General features: G+C 38.3%; 1 protein-coding gene across 1 annotated transcript in view; it reads left to right on the top strand.

Annotated features, from left to right (window-relative positions):
* The window catches only part of HMGCLL1 (3-hydroxymethyl-3-methylglutaryl-CoA lyase-like 1), a 39,791-nt gene extending 39,180 nt beyond the window's left edge, over positions 1–611 (top strand). Inside the window, exon 6 of the mRNA XM_009572508.1 lies at positions 319–611. The gene's annotated coding sequence lies outside the window, so the exon portion shown is untranslated. The remainder of the gene's footprint in view (positions 1–318) is intronic.
* Positions 612–18,917: the final 18,306 nt, after the last annotated feature.

Raw genomic sequence — 18,917 nt, 5'->3', positions numbered from 1 at the left:
AGATGGTAAAACAGTGCCGGTCCCAATACCGACCCCTGAGGAACGCCACTTGTCACTCGTCTCCACTTGGACATCAAGCCCTTGACCACAACTCTTTGAGTGTGACCATCCAGCCAATTCCTTATCCACCAAGTGGTCCATCCATGTCTCTCCAATTTAGAGATGTCATGTGGGACAGTGTCAAATGCTTTGCACAAGCCCAGGTAGATGACGTCAGTTGCTCTTCCCATAATATATATGGGAATATACATATGAATACATACTATGAATGAATAGTTAATATATATGTTAATATATATGAATATATAGTTAATATAGATGAATACATAGTTAATTTTTAATCAAGATGATTTTTTGAACAGTACAAATATTTGCAGTAATTTATGAGATCCCACACTGTGTGTGGCCATTCTATTATGTGTTTTATTTATCTGAATCTTTACTTTTCATTTGTCAAGTCAGTTGTGTTATGAACATGGAGCCAAATCTGAATTCACCATAAGAATTCTTTAGCTATAGCACTTTTTTATTTTTGTTTTGTTTAACATCTGTTAGGTGTATGGATGACTTTATCTTGTTCCAAGACTTTGTGGTCAATGGCAGTCTGCCAGATCCTCCAAATCTAATGCAAATTTCCTTATTTGTTACATATGTTAAATTTGTTGTAGTTGCTTTTTTCCGTCAACTGTATTAAAACCTAATTATATGAAGCAATTAAAAATTGGCAAGGTTTTCAACCATCATTCAGGGTCGTAGTGTAGAAGGGCCTAAATTTTTGTCCAAAGCCTTACAGAACAATTTGATTTTTTATTCTATAGTATATGAATTGACATTCTCACTTATAAGTCACAAATTTTTGAAGATAATAATATTCTGCTAGACTAGCTTACACAAAGGGAACCACTTACAGTTTTTCTTTGTGTTCTACTGAAAGTGATACTGTACTTTTCAATGTCTTAGTTTAGCAAGATGCCAGTGAACTGCATTGTCATTTTTAGACCAATAATGGAAAAATTAAAAGAAAAGTCTTATCCTATCTATAAACTGTTCAAATGCGCCATGAAAATATTGTCATTTTTTCAGTCTGAAACATCAGTACTGTTACTGGTTGTTTGTATAGGATCCTTCTGTAATTCTCTGTGTACTTAACCTTGATTTTTTCTGAAAATAGCCTGTTACCATGGAAGTCCAAAATGCTGGACTATGATCTTTTCCATATTCTCCATTTTCCTCCAAAATATGAAAGGTTGGAAAAAGGTAAGATGAAAGAAAGATAACATGTAAAGAAGGAAAAGGCTGAATCATTTTTGTCTGGAACTCAACTCTGCTCAGTTACAGGTGAGTCTCAGCTTGCCTTTGAAATTCCAGAGTGTACCTTTTCTGAGATCTTTTAGCCAGTACTGTAGTTTAGAATTGGCACAGCTTAAGAAAGTCAAACTTTGCATGCCAGGTAACTCAAAGCTAGAAACCTGATGTAAAACCTCTATCCTCTTTATGCTGTAATAGTAGTCAAAACCCATATAAACTATGTTGTTTCAGTCTTCTCATGGTAAGAGTCAAAGAATAAGCAAAGAAATGTGTTTAGGCGAGGCAGGAAATATCTTGCTTATCAATCCAAAATACTAAATTGCACCCCTTCCTGCGGTATCTAGTGAGAAGACTTCCAAGTACTTTTAAAGACGTGAACACCCTGATTTGCTTGGCCTGCTCTGGGTGGGTAGTTGGATGCTCTGTCCTCATTTTCCCATGTTTTAGCTGGGGCTTTGTTATTTAGCAGCCGCTACGACTCATATATCAAAACACGAACTTTAATAAAACCAGGTCTTGAACCATTCACAGATTTAAAAATTCTGTAATGGATTAGATCCAATGAAGAAATGAGGAATCTGCAGCAGTACTTAGGTTGTACTTAGTCTAATAATTAGTAGTTAAGCCTAAATGAGGTGCCAGAATTGACATCCTAAAGACTTCCTAATTCAGTTGCCATTTACCCCTGAAGGTGACTAACCACACTATAATACTTTCCTGTTTAACAGTAAAATTTCTTCTTTAGTTTGCTTCTGTGCAGGCACAGAATTAGCTCATTTTGAGCTGAAGTGTGCAGTTCTTACAGAGGGCCTGACGAGTGTTCTTCCATCCAAGATCCTGTGAGCATTTTTAACTGACATGAGCAAGATTGAGCTTCTCAGAGAGTGAAAGTGAAGTCACCCCTTGAAAAAAAAGTAGTTGTGATGCAAACCACCTTTTCAATGCTAGCCTGAGTGTTGGGCTAAACAATTGATCTGAGATTAGCTTGCTACTCAGGCTGAGAAGATTCAAATGCACATTTTTTGGTATCCTAATCAGTGGATCTAACCACCAGGCTATACACAGAACTGAAAAGGAACACACTTTCTAGTAAATCTGGATGAAGTTGTGCCACTGGGTAGGATGGAATTCAAAATTTCTGTGACCAGAAAGATCACAAGAAGAAAATGTCTCTGCAACAGGTAAGGGGTTTTTCCCTTGAAGATGGTGGTGAGGGCTTCAGCTATAGGCCAAGTTAGGAACTGAACTGATACAGTCCACTTTTTTGGTAAGTATACTAACTACAACATCTTAGATAAAAGTGAGTTTCACTACTACCACAACTTTTGCGTTAAATAAAATACCTATGTAGAATATAGAATAAAAGAGTTAGCTCTGCTCAGTTCTTTGAGAGTTCTAGATGTCTATGGTCCTAACTACCATGAAGGATTGCTAACTTTGGCACTAGGAGACACTTATGCTCTGGAGGAGTTTTCAGATATGCCTCTGTGCATAGTGCATCCTAGGCTTCTCAGCATCTGGGCTGTCCAGTTTGCAATTCAGAGGCTCTTAACAGTCCCTGTGCTCTGAAACAGGGCACCTACTAAATCACGGGGATGAACAACCTAAAATGCCTTGGTTCTTTATTGGGTCTGTTTTAGAAACTACTTGGGAGCTTGTGGAGAGCCTTAAATGCAGGTCTGTTATTCTGTAATGATGTGAGCATTGGAAAAGATGAGCAGTCACATCTGGAGCCCGTGCTTTACCCGCACGTTCAGCTTCAACGTAGTGAGTTATAGTAATCCAGAGTGGAGGTCACAGACAAATGGATTGTTTGTCAGGATCGTTACAAGGGAGGAAAAAACTTAGAGCCAGATTAAACTCCCCCCCGACATTTATGTGCCAAAAGTGCCACCTGGGATGAATTTAGGCCTGTGGGTCCAGGTGAGCAATCCCCACAAAATCCTTCTGTACTTGTAGTGTGACTGAGAATCCTGAGACATCTCATGTTCTCACTACTAAAATTGGTTAGGCACGTAAAGTGCTGCTGCTCTGCTTTCCTGGCTGGCATTGTTTTGACTGCGCGGAGCATTTTAACGCCTAGTCTTTGGCTTCACAAAATAGGAATATATTGCCCTTAAGAGCAAGGGCTAATCCAGTAGCTATACCATGAGCATGCATCACTCACATAGGCAGCTTTGAGTTCAGCACATAATAAAGCAGTTGAGACTACATCCCTTCAAAAACATGGCAAGTCATGGGATGGTACTACTGCTCCCCCGTGCTTCTGACTTTCTAAATCTTTATGCTTATATTCAGTGACCTGTCGCTAATGGTGCCTGCTCTTTTAGACCCTATCAGTGTCCCCCACTGAGCGCATTGCTGTCACTTCACCCTGAAGTAACACTCTGGCTGTGGAAGGCTTGCATCCATGTTTGGCTTCCATGAGCAGGTGTTATTATTACTATGTCTTTATAAAAATTATATATATGTATTTGTTGAAAGGTATCCAGAAAAAGCAGCAGAATGCTGAATATCATGATCACACTGTTGGAATGTGGGCACATGCTGTTTCCCTGTCTCTTTTGCTGATGATCCTCTGTAAATGCTGAAAAGGGGATAGCGTAAACTCTGAGAGCGTGCGGGAGAGAAGAAGTAGTTACTGACTGCCCCCTCCGAGTCTTATCGGAGACAAATTAGATGTACCAAGTTATTTACTTCTGTGCTTTGGAGACTTTCTTTTGTAGCTCACTGTATCAGAGTCACTGCGGAGATCTCACAGAACAACACGGAGATCTTACTTGTGTCAGGGCCATGGAGAATGTAAACTGGAGTTCCCACGGCAGTCTTTGGTCTGTGTCCTGGTCTGAACTTGTGAAGGTTCAACAGCTGGCCAATGTCATGTTGCTAGAATTTTCTTTAATGCTTTCATAGTTTTTCTTTTTCCCATGTTGTTGGCAATAGCAAGTCAAATACCAGCTTCTGTGGCTGCTCAAGATATTACGTTGTTCTAAAGGCATGGTTAGTGTGCTTCTTAGGAGAAGTTGATCAGTTCCATTAGTTATGGGCATAATTGTTCTTCAGTGCCTTTCACAAGACAGCAATGACATGGATCCCGTACATGGATAGGGCTAATGTCTTCCAGCAGCAGCTTGCTTTGTAGCTTAATATTTTATGTTTTAGGGCAACTTGGCTCTGGACCAGAACTTTAACGTTTCATTTTCATTTATAACCAGAGTTTATGGAAATAAGAAGTGAATATTCTGGTCTTGTGAATAAGTCCAGAGAGGCTTTGGCTAATTTTCCTTTCTTAATAGCATCATTTCAGTTCATAAAACTTTTATTATTGTAATAAGGAGTTACAAAATGAAGACTGTAAGTAAAATTCCTATGTTTGGGATCAGTGCTGTTGCAATGAAATAATACTTTTCCAAAGAGTTAGTGTGAATGTATAAGATCCGCCTATTTTTTCACAGAGTTATTTTTAAGGGGTAGAAATATTGTTTAGTTACTGTGATACCTGAAAATGAGGATTCTCTGCACTGAATTTTTGTATGATTTCTCAGACTGCCTTAAGTTCTCTTTATTGATTGTGAAATGTCTAGAGAGCTGACTAAACAAAAGAATCAGTCTGGAGAACTGAATGAAAGATACTTGCTTTCCAGTTCTTGACTTGCTGATCAATGCTTTTCTTTTGTTATGTTGTATTTTTGAAGATTATTTTTCTCTACGGTCCTGCTGTAACACAGTGTTGATCTTCATTGCTGCAATAACACAGCAGGCAGAAGGACTACAGCCAAAGTTAACACAGTCCTTTGAAACTGATGTCAAAGAGATGATATGTTTGTTAAGGAATTGTCATGTACCCTCTTGGTTAAATGCATTTGTGATTTTGCAATATGTGGTGTTAAAGCTGAAATAAAATCTATCTCAGTGTTTATTGAAACTGATACGCTCATGTATTACGCCAGATTCAGCAGCTCTGACTTACCAGCTCACGCATACGGCATTAGTAAATACAAGTTGTCACTCTGACAGGTACGCCTGTGTTGACTTTGTTACCTTGTAATCTATTTGGAGTGCATTTTCTTAGGATTACCTTTTTATCAGTTTTCCTGTGTGCTTTTATAGCTGACAAATCTCTTCTAAGTTACTAGGGAAACATTTCTTCCCTCCATTAACTAAACATTAAAAGCTACAGCGAGGAATGGAGGTAGGAGTCGAAAATTCAATGAGGCATTATCTAACTTCAGATGTTCCACTGCAGAGTAGAAATCGGTGCCCTCTAAATGATGTCTAAGACACCCTACACACTTCATGGGAGACTGAATGACTTCAGCATGTGGTCTGAAACATCAGCATGTTGATCAGAGAACTTTCCTGGAAAAGTCAACAGTAAAATTCCCTACCCCATGCTACCGTTGAAGTGCCTCAACATGAGGTGCAGACAGTTATCTTCACCAGGTTGAATCCCTGTATTTTCCCTGGTGGAAAGACACACACTGTATTTTTTTTGAAAGAACTGAATGGTGTTCACTCTTTTAAGGCACCGTCTTGGGATGGTGTTGGTGCTGCTTCCATCCATCTTCTGTGTTACTAGCTTGATCTGACATCTAGCTCAGAGTACTAGGATGCAATTCCCACAACAGCCTGAAAAGGCTGAGTCCATGCCTGTCTCTCCGAGTAGCCCATTCTCTCACCTCACAAACAGGTGAGACAGCTGAGGAAAATCTTCCTTTTGAAGAATTCAAGACTCACTGTGGCAAGGCAGGAGAAGTGGAGACTTGGACTTCACAGCTTTGTAGCTTCCATACTGCATAAGGAACTGCTATTCCTGCGTATTTGTCTCAAAAACTCTTTACACATTTAATTCGAAACAATCTTTAGGTAAACTGCATAAACAATCTTGAAAGAAAAAACTGGAACCCAGTATGCCCCCTTTCAGATGAGAGTGTTGTAAGGCTAAAATTTCTCCCTCTAGCCCAATCAATCTTCATTTCTTCACTCTGCAATGTCCTAAGTCCAATGGAAGGGGGATGAACACCATGTCCTTACCCAAAATGACCTATGTCCTGGGAATCCCAAGTCATCAGTGAGACTTAATTTTCCTCAGCTGGGAATTAGGTGCAGATGTCTTACTTCAATGGAAAAGATTTTAATGATGAGGCTGTTACAAAGATACTACTTCTTCCATCACGAAACTGTTCATGAAGCAGTTAGAGTCTAATCATGACCACCTGAATACAGATAATCCCAGCAGAAATTCCTTTATTTGATAATTAATGCCTAGATACAGTTGACAAAATCCAGTGTCACGAGGAAATATAAATCAAAAGAATACATTTTATATGTATAATGGAGGAAATGTACTTTTCATTAAGCATTAAAGTCAGCCCTAATGAAGAGAGCCTGTAGAATTACAGAAGCAACATAATAGCCACTAAGTATCTTGCTGTCTTTCAGAGAAATTGACACGCTTGTCTTCCGCTTCAAATACCTTTGACATACTTGTGTGTGTGTGTCTGTGTGTGTCTAAGCACATATATGAGGAAAGTTCTCAGCATCTAAATATAGTAAGAAAACAACAAGTTTATGTGAGAGAAAGTTACAAGAGATGTTTTTATGATTGAGGTTTAGTTAAATCAGAATATAAATGGATTTCTTCAAGTTTTGTGACACAGCGGGTTCAGCATTGCATCATTGATTTTTGAAGTCAGACTGAAAACCAACACAGGGTTCACTTCATATTTCCTATATAAAGAAATGTTTTTATCCAGCACTGATGAGAACATATTCTCAGCAGTATTTACAGTTTGAACTTTTTCCTCTTTATGGTTTTAAGATGAAGAATATTAATATACTACTTTCAAAATACCTACATGATGAGAGGAAAACTAAATGCTGCAAATTGCTGGACTGATAAAGGAGATTGTTTTAATTAACAGACTAACCAACTTTCCACTTTTCTGTTTTATTTTTGTCCAAAGGCTGATTTAGCGATGAGATGGTATTTGATTGCAAAACAAGAATGAATTTTTGGTTTTATGCAGATCCTAAAGAAAGAGGAAATGTGTGTTGTAGTAATTGTTAAAAAGCTTTAATCTCTCCCCAATAGAATTGCACACCTAAGATTTTGCTCGCACACTGAATCATGTCACAAGCACCAAAGCCAGAAGCAAAAGTCACATTGAAGAGCAGAGATTCCTGCTCTTCTGATCACAACATAAATTTCTAGCCCTAGATCATGATCAAAACTGGAACTGAATTAAGCGGAACCAATATTTCATTCCTGATGCTGTTTGTTGTGTGAGTTATGTTTAGTGGGAATTCAGACAAAATTCGAATTAATCAAATTCAAAATAAAATTAATTTGTCAGATGCTATCATAACAAGATAGCAATATACTTATGCTACTTATAGTAACAGCTGTATAAGAAATGCCAGTCCATTATCCTGTGCTGACCAGAACCAGTTTGTTACAAAGATATAACAAAGACAACCAATTGCTAGTAAATAGAAGCTTCAATCTAGCAAAACAGCTCGGCTAGAGGGAGAAATCCAGAACTCATAGCCAGAAAGTGGGATCCAGAGTGGTGTGTTAGGGACCATGACTCGCAGTACAGAGCACGGGGAGAATTAGGCACTTCAGATACTGCCTAGAGACAATGAACAGGAAACACAGGTGGTGAGATGGGTCGTAACTTCTCTCTCGAGAAGAAGGCACTTCACTTCAGCCCCAAGCAAGTGGCTCTCTCCACAGGGCATTCAGACCACAAAATGCTTTCTAAAATTACTGTGTTCGAATTGGAAAGGCTCACTCATTTCTTCTTGAAGGAGGAGAGAGAATAACCAGTTTCAGCAACAACATGCTGGAGTCAAAGCATTAGCTCAGATAGTCAGAGTTTAATTCCTTTTCATACTGAAAATGACTGTAATCCTGATCTCTTCCCACTCCACCAAGCACTCCACCACCAAACTACAAGCAGCCTATCTGTGGGTGCTGCCTTACAAATATGGCATTATCTACTTGGGAACCTAGTGTACAAAACTACTACATATGTACTTTTTAACAGCTCTCTAAAATGTTTCTGAGTGGATTTTTTTCCTTTCTGACAGATGAGTTCAGATCAGAAGGGTGGGTTTCAAAGATTGCCACTGCTAGGCAGATTCATGCTGATGCAGCATTTATACCATTGTCATGTGCATCTGAAGATGCAGGAAATGTGCAGCTCAGGATAGATCTGTGAATCTATGCAAACGAGAGAGAGTACAGCTCTATTTTTTTTTTAGCTTGTGAAAAGTTTAATATGTGTTAATAAATATAAAAGCTTTTGTATGCTCAACTACAAAATTCCATAATTTATAGTAGTTTTTCTAATATATATTTTATTATCGCATATGTACAACAGGCTGGCTTTCAAGAATAGCCTTAAAAAGCATAAGCAACAGAGTAGTTCATCTGTGACTTTTATAATGGACCATAAATGTTTCAGAAGAATGGTCTGGCGAGGGACTTCTTGACTCATGTTTTGTTCTGCAGGCTCTGAAAACAAAGAATGTGCATATATTTAACAATAAACTATACAGCTTTTGGTTTGAACTTTGCCTTAATTGAAATCAGTGGCAAAATTCCCCTCTTTTTATGATGAACACTGTGGTATAAAATAATTCCCTTCACCGTTATTAATGTACTGTTCTTTCTTCCATCCCCTGTATTCTTTAAACCTGAGTTTTATTTATATGCTGATATTCCTGTAACTGCAAACCTAAAGAGAAAGCCTCTGTTCCCATATATCCTTGACTTGCCTTTTGCATTTTTCTGCATGATTCCTCTTTGATCTGCCTCTGAATTTAATAATGAAATTTGACTCAATATCCCTCCCACTATATATAGCTCCTGCTACATCATGTTCTGTTACCTATCATCTGACAGTATAATTCTTGAAATCTGGCCATTTAATTTGGTCCAAGAAAATGTACCGTTTAAGAAAAGGCCATGTTCATTTGACTAAGTGAATGCACATTTCTGTTTTCCTACCAAGCATTGGTGTATGGGCAGTTTCTCATACTGTGTGGGGGGGAATGTTTACAGAATCCTATCAGCAAAAATGGCATTTGGCAAGAATATTAACTACAATAGCAGCATTCACGGTTCAGTTTCTAAATATGTTATAATGCCGAATATTCTCATTTCCTTTCTGCATTACCTCTGCCTGCTACAGGGCTAGCAAAGTAGCCTCGCAAAATTTTTGAATTCAGATTTCACCTTCCCCTGCCATGGGACAGGAAATGAAACCTCCTGAAGCCTGGGATCTCTGCATGAATGGAGGGCATTGTAGATACGCATCGTATTTCACTCCTCCCTGCTGACACCCGCAATGTCAGTTCTTTCCACCACCGGGGCATGCTGGACTGTTTTTAAAGACAATCGCAGTGCCAGCTTCTTAACTAAGTCAAAACATTTTATTTTCTGCTTTTCCAATTTCCTAGAACCAATGATTAATATCCCTATCAAATTACCTGATCTTTAGGAGAGTCAACAGGACTATTCCTAGGATGAGAACTATGCAGGAGGAATAGGCAATAATGTAGACTGTTTCACCTATAAGTAAAAAACAGAAAACGGGCATGAAACATTTACTTCTTCAGTAATAAGAATCAGATCTGAGATCTGAATTGGAATGCATGCATATGTAAGCTAAATTGGCTATCAGTTCTGACATAAGTAATTAAAAGGAGGAAAAAGACCTAGATGGTATGCCAATGGTAGGATAGCTCTTCCTTCACCAGTTGGTGCAAAATGATTTTCAGACTCCTTTTCATAAATACCAGTTCCAATAGCACTTCATATGTGTAGCACTAGCTTTTTTCTACTCCAGGGGAACGGCTTGTTACTCTGATTTGTGTTTTGGAGTATTCTCCCCATTGATTTTAAGGTGTTAATTTTATTCTGCGTATCAGAGGAGACCCGGCTCTTACTTACCTGCTAGACCTCTTTTCCTTTTTCACATACTACCATAATTGCAGTGTGAAGCAATACTTGATCTAGAATCAAATTAATGTAAAATGGGATCTAATACTCTGTTTCTGGGCCCCGTGCCCATGGAGTTTCCTCTTAGGCTTCTCACCAAAAAGTCACTTAGGCGGCTTATGTGCTAAAAATTCCAAATGTTGAAAAACTGGGAGTTGTTTCAACTTTTGTTTTCCAAATGAGGAGAAACTTATTTTTCCTGGAGGAATGAATCCATCAGTTTTGATCAAATATTCTGAAGGAAAAGTTTCAGTTGAGAATGTAATGTAAGCCCTGAACCTTGGATGGAGAGGTGTGGAGGTGAGATGACTTGACAAAAGGACTCAAATCTAGAGCCGCAAGCATAAAACATGAGAACTTTCTGTTACTTTCCCATTGCACTGATTCTGTCGTGTTTATACAATTAAATAATTTTTGTTTATATAGGAACTCAAATGTAGAGGGCCTTAGCTGTTCCCAAGCTGCTCCACCTTACATAGTCAGTGAAACATTCACCAAGGAAGAGATGGAGTCCTGGCCCCATCACTGGGCCACTTGTCTGGGCTGTGAGAAGGCCAAATTCTGGTCTCCGAATCAGTTATCAGTTATTATATGTTCTGTGTGTTTGTATGTTTGTGCATATGCGCACACAGACCCTAAACGAGACATTTCTGTATACACTACATATACACAACGGGTGTAGTGTGTAGTGTAATACAAACACAGGCAGTATGGATGCTGGAGCAGCTCCAGTAAGAGAGAGTGAACATATATTCTACAGTGAGGGAAGCAATGGGCAAGAGCTGAGCAGGGGGTTGGACCTGCCTGGTTTTTATTGCAGGATGACGCTCAATTTTTCTCAAAAGTTATCCAAAAGTCAAGTTTTCCAATAAAAGAAAAATGAAAGCAATGATTGAACCATCACAAGTTGTGGAGAATGAACATACCACTTAATGCAGCAAGCTACTGAAAGATATTTAATGTGGTGAATTTTTGAAGGAAGAAGGGCGAGGTCTATCTTAGTCTCAGTGCAGGACTGCTAATATCATACATTAAAAAATAGATCAGTAGTTGGCCCTCCTCTCCCTGTTACAACATTTCTTTAAGATGATGAGGTTTAGGAAAAGAATAATTTTTAGGCTTTTTTTTGCAGTTTCTGAATCTTAATTGTACATTCAGTCATTTTTTAAAACCTCCTACAACTGCAGGACCAGTTGTAAGGGCAAAAGTTTCCTCCTTTTTTGAAGTGGAAAGTGAGGTTCACACATATTTAAGGCAAACAGAAGTTTTTAAAGTACATCACTTACCACAAGACTAGGAAAATTATTAGGAGCAACACTCATGGATGGTTAAAAATGGGCTAATAAAATTTCACGAGAACATTGTAATATTTTTCTTTAAAAAGTTGGAAAAAGTGTTTCATTTTGATAAAAAAACACTCTGAAATGATCAAATGAAATCAAAATGTTCTATTTTCTTGTCAAAATCTTATAAAATGCTATGGTTTTGGTTAAGTAATTGCTGGTAAAAGATGTTGTTTATAACATTTTCAGTTCTATGGGGAACACAAGAAAGATATTAAAGGTAAGATCATGCTAGAAGCCATGTATTTTCTCCTACCTTCTGAGAAGTGAGGGAATTTGTAAGGGCACAATTTTGTGGCTGAAAAGCTAATTCTTCATTTTAGAAATTCTTTGTGGTTTAACTGCTTGAATGTGCTTATTCATCTTCCCTTAAAAATGTTGTTGGGATGTGTGTTTCTTGATAGGCAAAGGATATTTTATAGAAATTTTCACTATTAATCTATATTCAATCAGTTCTTGAAATGTGAAATAGTGCTAGGGAAGTTAAGAAATATAGATATGAGATTTTGGCTCTGCTCATCCCAAATCTTGTCTATGAAAACTACCAGAATCCACATTTCAATTCCTGTATGACATAACAGGCTGTATTATCCCATTTTGATCTCTGTATACATGGTATTGATCATCTGAACATGATCTAACTAACAACGAGTTAAGACTTAAAAAACAGTGCCCTAAACAAAGAATAAAAACACTGACTGAAATCAGGCACGTTTGTGGTTATGGATCAGCAAACAACCTTAGCTCTCATGCTGTGTGCCCATTCACAGTTCACAGGAATCATAGAATCATTTAGGTTGGAAAAGACCTTTAAGATCATCGAGCCCATCTGTCCAACCTGCTGTGGAGAGCAGATAGATCCATCACAAGCATTAAAAACATGATTAAAAATTAGAGTAACTTCCTATGCTTAGCAGAAATGGTAAAAAATGTAGTGTACATAAGGTGCCTATGTCATTACTCTTCCAAGAAACAGCTGTCCCTATTTCAGTACTTCTCTTCAACTGACTGAGGTGCAGAAGAGCAAACCTGGTTTGGACTCTCTGACTAGATGGAGAAAAGGAGACAAATATCTGCACGTACCATGGAGAAAGAAAGGCACATGCAGTGTCTAAAGACTTATAATAGGAGGTGGCTAAAATACGAGGTGTTTCCAGCTCGGTCCTGCAGAGAGTGAATCGACACAAGTGGAGAGCAGTCATTTCCATTGCAAGGGGAAGGGCTGCAAGGTGCTGGGAGGGCTGCTCTGTCCCGTGGAGGTAGCCTGTAGTCATAAGAAGCTCGTGGACCTTCTCACCTCGGGGCAGGTCTATAGCAGGGCCATCGCGGATGCGTGATGCATGTCTTGCCCTTCCTAGGATGGGCTGCAAACCTCAGGGACACAACAACTGGGGCTGTAGGTACTACTGAAGCACTAGCTGGAGCTAGTAGACACATGGACATTTCCAGTGATGAAGTTTGATAGAGGATAGCTGTGGGCTTAGCAGCTGGAACAATTAGTGGGATTACACTCTTGTGTAAGTCTACCTGCTTATGTATACATAGTGAAATGTCTGTGAATATTCATCGGACAGATTAATTCCGGCTGGTGCTCAGAGGTTTCTTGGCTACCCGCAGCTTGTCACAGGCTTTCTTCTACATTTATAAAACAATCAGATTTCATACCTTACAAATTAAAGTTGCTGGAGCTGAACTAATCTCAGTTCCCACAGCAGCTGGTATAATTACAGATAAACCCTGCCAATTACTTGTTTATCTAGATTCTCAGCACGGCAAAACTCCTCAGTAGGAAATATATGATAACTCTAAAATTTAAGATGAAATGAGATTAATTTCAACAGTTTTGGGTCAAGCCCAATTTTATTGTATCTCACAAGAACAGGGTAAGAGTTCTGTATTTCTAGCTTTTTCTTCCAGACAAAAAATACTTTAGCTCCAAAGCTCTATGCTGATGAAAGTAAATACTTATCTTCACACATGAATCATTTTTCAAATTAAAGTGTGGGAAGCAGTCTTTTAAATTATGTGGATCTGTAAAATCATGAAGATAATTTGCATAGGATAAAGCCAAAACCAGGCTGAAAGTGCATAACTAGGTAGGCAATAACAACATTTTTGAACTTTTGAGAATTTTTGTTTGATTTATCACTTTTTGATGTTGTTTCCAAAATGACATAAAATTCTGGTCCCATCTAAGCTTTCGGCAAGTCTCATTAACTTTTATATGGTTAAGGCTCTGCCCACATCACATCTTGTTAACAGGCTTGTATCAGCCCACAGACGACGGGGTTGGCCTGTACCCCCCTGGGTATGTGAATGAGTGTAAATCCAGTCAAGATTTTTACACAATCCTGTTACCCTATGGTTACACCAAAAGCTGGAATAATACTCTTCCAGCTGAAGAGGGTTATATTTATTTGCAAATATATATGAATATATATATGTTTATATTTTTTATTTATTATGAAAGACTCCTTTTATTAAAACCAATCTTATCCAATGTCATGATTTGCAATGCCACTGAATAGAATGGAGAAATCTTGCTGTTTTTTGAACAGTAAGTGCTTTTTTGAATTATAAAATTAAGAAAAAGTTGAGGGAATACTTCAGAAGTTTCTTCTGAGCATGTTCATCTGTAGATGGTCATCAGTTTGAACTGACGAAAGACATCCTTGTATCTTTCAATGACAAGCTAGCTAAAGGATTCTTCTGAGATTTTGATGTAGGGACGAAACATCGGCAAATTGTATCTCCTGCTTTCCAAGCAGAAAATAACCAAAAAGCAAATATCTTCAAATATCTTCACACACACAAAAGGCCATATTTGACAACTTAACCGTTTTGCCTCTGCACCCTGGGATTCTTCTTGGGATTTGATTTCAGTAAAGATAAATATTTTGTAAAGATGATAACTCCCTTTGCAGCCTGAGTAATGCACATTTACTAGCATATGAATCTAGGATACTGGGTTAGATGTTTGGCAGTGGGATTTATGAAACAATTTGCAATATGGTTTTTATCATCAGGTAGATATCCTGAATCAGATTCTTCTCCTTGACCTGGCTTCCTATGAGACGTTTATAGCTTAGAGAGTTCCCATCTAGTGTACATGACAGCTCCAATAGAAGGAATATTTTATTGTATGGTTTAGGCTGGTCAGCATTCTTTTTATTTTTCTAAGGCAATCCAAAATTCTGTTAAGAGTTCAAGGACAGGTTTTTGGAAAGTATTCAGACTTCAATGGGAATAGAATTAACTGGGTGCAGGCTGCTTTTTGCAAACATTTATCTGAATCTCTGAGGGAAATGTGTACTACATTTTACCCACTGAAAGGGTCTGCAGTTAGAACTAGTCACAGAGGAGAAATACCTCACATTTTACATTTTCTCACTTAAGGCAGGATTTCTTGCATTATAACTTGCATTATTTAACCACTAGAGTCTCGTTCCAGCTACAGATTCAGGCTCCCTCTGTAGCTGGCAAAGGGAAGCCAACACTCCCAGCACAAACAGTCTGAAAAGCTGGGATTAATCTTCCTCTGAGGGTCCCTGACTTTCTTCGCTGGCTACAAAGAGCACTTGGATGACATGCATGATTCTTAAGTAATTTTAATGCTAAAATTACAACTGAATGCTTAATTATTCACATACAGGTCTCAGGAATCTCATTCCCATGAGTCTATTTTTATACTTCCCAGGTTGCCCACTTCAGCAACAGTTGAAGGATGGACATGATAGAAGTCCCTTCATTTTGTACTGCATACAGAGCTTGAATTATTTTTTCACTGTTAAAGGTGTTCAGTATGAACATTTCAGGGAACTAATTCGTAGTGATGTCTGGAGTATTGTAATCTGCCCCACGCAAGGTAGAACAGGTCATTCTTGTTAGAGTCGGTATTTGTGCATTAAGCTCTTTAGTGTTCTCACTCTGTAATTGGGTCCTTCAAAAGGAAATATAAAATTAATAGTATTTCAACCATGAGAAAATTTGTGTATTAATTCAATATCCTTTAACTTTATGTCACTTAATTGCTTACTGTAAATGCATGGAAATAAAACCAGATGCAGCTCTTAGCCCATGGGATACCGCGATCTGCAATTGCGTGCCCTTCTGTTGCATGAGAAGGTAAAGTCTGATGGAGTGTAACACAAGCCCCTTCTCAGACCACTTACTGTGGCTTCCTAATTGCGTTGTTGTAACTACTATGGCACAAAAAGTCAAGAGATAGGAGAGGAGTAGGTGTGACATCAAAGCTAATAATTTATATTACACATTATGACTACTACTGTCTAATGACTGTACAGACAGTCAGGCTCTGGCGGGCTTAATAGCTTAATTTTCCCCAATTATAATATAGTGATTGTGAGACATCTGTTTCAAAACCACTTATCAGAAAAATTGGTTCAGTCTCATTATCTTTATTTTGTGGTTATATAAACTAAGCCAAACAGGTAGAGAGATTTTTCCACATTATGTTGAATGGAGGAGCAACAGGTAGAGCTCGCTTGCCTGAACCTACCCCAACCTTTAGTCTTCCCTATCATACACGAGGGAAATTTCAAGAGTACTTCTACTAAAATCAGGGAGTGGTTTGCCCAAACTCACCATGAATTGAAGAAGAATGGAGCTGTGCTCTGGAAAGCTTTTCTCCTGGCATTTCTGTATTTACCCAGTGAAAATCTTTCTTCTTAATGGAAATTTGACCTGAATATTGAAAAGAAAATATCCATTCAAAATACTACTTTAAAATAATAATTTAAGTGAATATTGCTGTTTGGTGTTTTGATAGGAGTTACAGAATTTGTAAAGGCAGCTATTTAAAAATATTGCGTACTGATACTCGATGAACAAAGTGAATGAGGGAATGAGACTTCTTCCTTTGACATCTCAGTTAAACCTCCCCTGTAGTTTGTCTTACGAGGGACAAGCGTGCTTTAAAAATATTCTCTGCCTCAAAACAGCTTAAATTCTCTTTTCACATAAACCATTTTAGAAATAGGCCCCCAGAAGAATTGGGCCCACCAAACCAATATAGAAGTGATGAGAAATAGGTAGAAGTTTGAAGTCATTGCCAAAATGCAGAGCTTATTCTCCAAATGAATTGCTAGACCTCAATCACTCTTTCACAAAGGCCTGTCCTCTTAGTGGACATAATTTTGTGCATGTATCTGAAAATATATCTCTTCTGTTGAAATGAAAAATAAAAGGTTTACCTAAGTGGAATAGTTTACAGAGCAAGGGGTTAAACCATACAACACTATGCATGGTCACTCACATGAACTGTAAGCTGAGAAATTTGTATTCCCTAGAGAAATTAAAACAATATGACAAAGGCTCATGTTTGCAGCCTGGAACGTTGTCTAAATAGCAATGGACTAAATCTCCTTGTAATGTATTTTTTCTGTGAGATACAAAAGTACAACCCAGAGTTAAAATATTTTTGAAACTTAACTTTTTACTTTCTGTCACTGGTTTTTTTGCTTATTCCTGTTGTGACACTGATCCTACATTGGCACTGTTCCACGCTGTGCTTCTGTCTCATATAGCAGCCAGTTACTCACAGTTCTTGCCTTTTACTGAGTCTGCAGCAAGCTTTGATCCTGTAAGCACAGCCCCAAGAGCAAACACTTGTAGCCAGGCAGTGCCATACAAGAGTAGGAAGATGTGATGGTGTAAACACGGCTTGCAGGCCTGTTCACACCAGTTCTAGAGGCAAAGATCCCTTTTGCTAGCCCTGGGTATTTGCCTATTCAGAAAGACTTCAATGTTAAAAATCATCACCGCTCTAAGTGTGAAAGTTACCCAGAGTTCACACCTGGGCCAGATGAATGAGTTAGCAGAAGGGGCTGGATGAGGTCTGCAACAGAGCACTCACTCCACGTCTCTGAACTGCCATGCAGATAATGGCATTTAACACTGTGCCTCACAATCAAATCCATAATCATCTCTCTCTTCAGTTTAGCTGCATTAGAACTAGGCATCGCAGAAAAAACAAAAGCAAGATTCACTAGACTTTGCAAATGTTCTGGAGAGTAGGTGCCAATCCTTTACTCAGCCAATGGCCCTAGATCCCCAAACTGTTTTTGTTTAGCTAGCAGGAATTCGTTGCACCACAGGAGCAAGCAAGCTTCTGTTCTTTAATCCCAATTAAGTTAGGGAAGTTTCCATTGCAAAAAAAAAAAAAACATTTTATCCTAAGACTGCTTCAGGGAATGGCAAAAGCTCATAAGCAATTATTTGATTATTATGACATGAGGGTCATCTTTTTGCTTTGTAGGTAAAGAATAACTGACACAATGATGTGATCACTCATTTGGACCATTAAATGCTGCCATAAAGTAAGCAAACAAATAAATAACATTTATCGGTAAAATCACTGCCAGGAGTCTCAAATCTAAGTGTGTTATGGTATCACTTCCAGGAGAGTTGTTATATTTTTCTCAGAGTCTGAATTTTAGTAATGATTAACTGAGCTTAAGGGCAGTGTTTCTGCAACTTGATTTTAATTTTTGAGTAGACTTTGAGTGACAAGAAAAAAATTACACCCTTATCAGTGTTTGGCCGCTAAAACTAAAAAATTAGCTAATTCATTCAATGAAATGCATGCATGCAATAAATACGTGTTTTTAAAAGACAGTCTGTCAGATGGAACTATGAAATAGTCATTGCTTTTCATTGAAATCTTTAGATATAGTTACCTCTCCCAAGCTAGGTTGAGAATATATATAATTACATATAGGAGGTGACTGGCATAGAGTATGATGCACTAGCAAGTAGTGTATCCTAAGAGGATTTATATAGCAAAATAGCCGGTGTGATAGATCAGAGATTTGAGAAGAGGGTACTTTGGTCTTTAATCTGGTCCATGGACTGGATGCCTGGATGTAGCTGGAGCGTTGCAGATGCGGCAGGTGAACCTTCAGGTTCAGTTTTAGGCTGCAGGAGTCCAGGAACCACCCTGCGATGTGACCCACAGCACAATAAGTGGGGACAAACAGGGGATTTGCTTCAAAGGCACGCTACTAATTCAGACTAAAACATTAATATTTGCTCCGATATTACCATTCATTGCACTAACAATTCTCTCTTAAACAAAAACTTGGCAAGGACTTTTTTATTTAACAAAAATAAGTAGCTGATTTAGCACATGAAAGGCTTTCCTGGTTCTGAGAAAATACATACATTTCATCTGAGTTAACCCCAGTGTTTTTACTGAAGGCCAAATCCCGAAGCCTCCATTCACAGCAGCTTTTTCT

Source organism: Fulmarus glacialis, unplaced genomic scaffold, assembly GCF_000690835.1.
Source record: "Fulmarus glacialis isolate BGI_N327 unplaced genomic scaffold, ASM69083v1 scaffold15642, whole genome shotgun sequence".
Classification (NCBI taxonomy): Eukaryota; Metazoa; Chordata; class Aves; order Procellariiformes; family Procellariidae; genus Fulmarus; species Fulmarus glacialis.
Note: the sequence above shows the minus strand (reverse complement) of the source record. Positions and strands in the feature narration are given on the sequence as shown.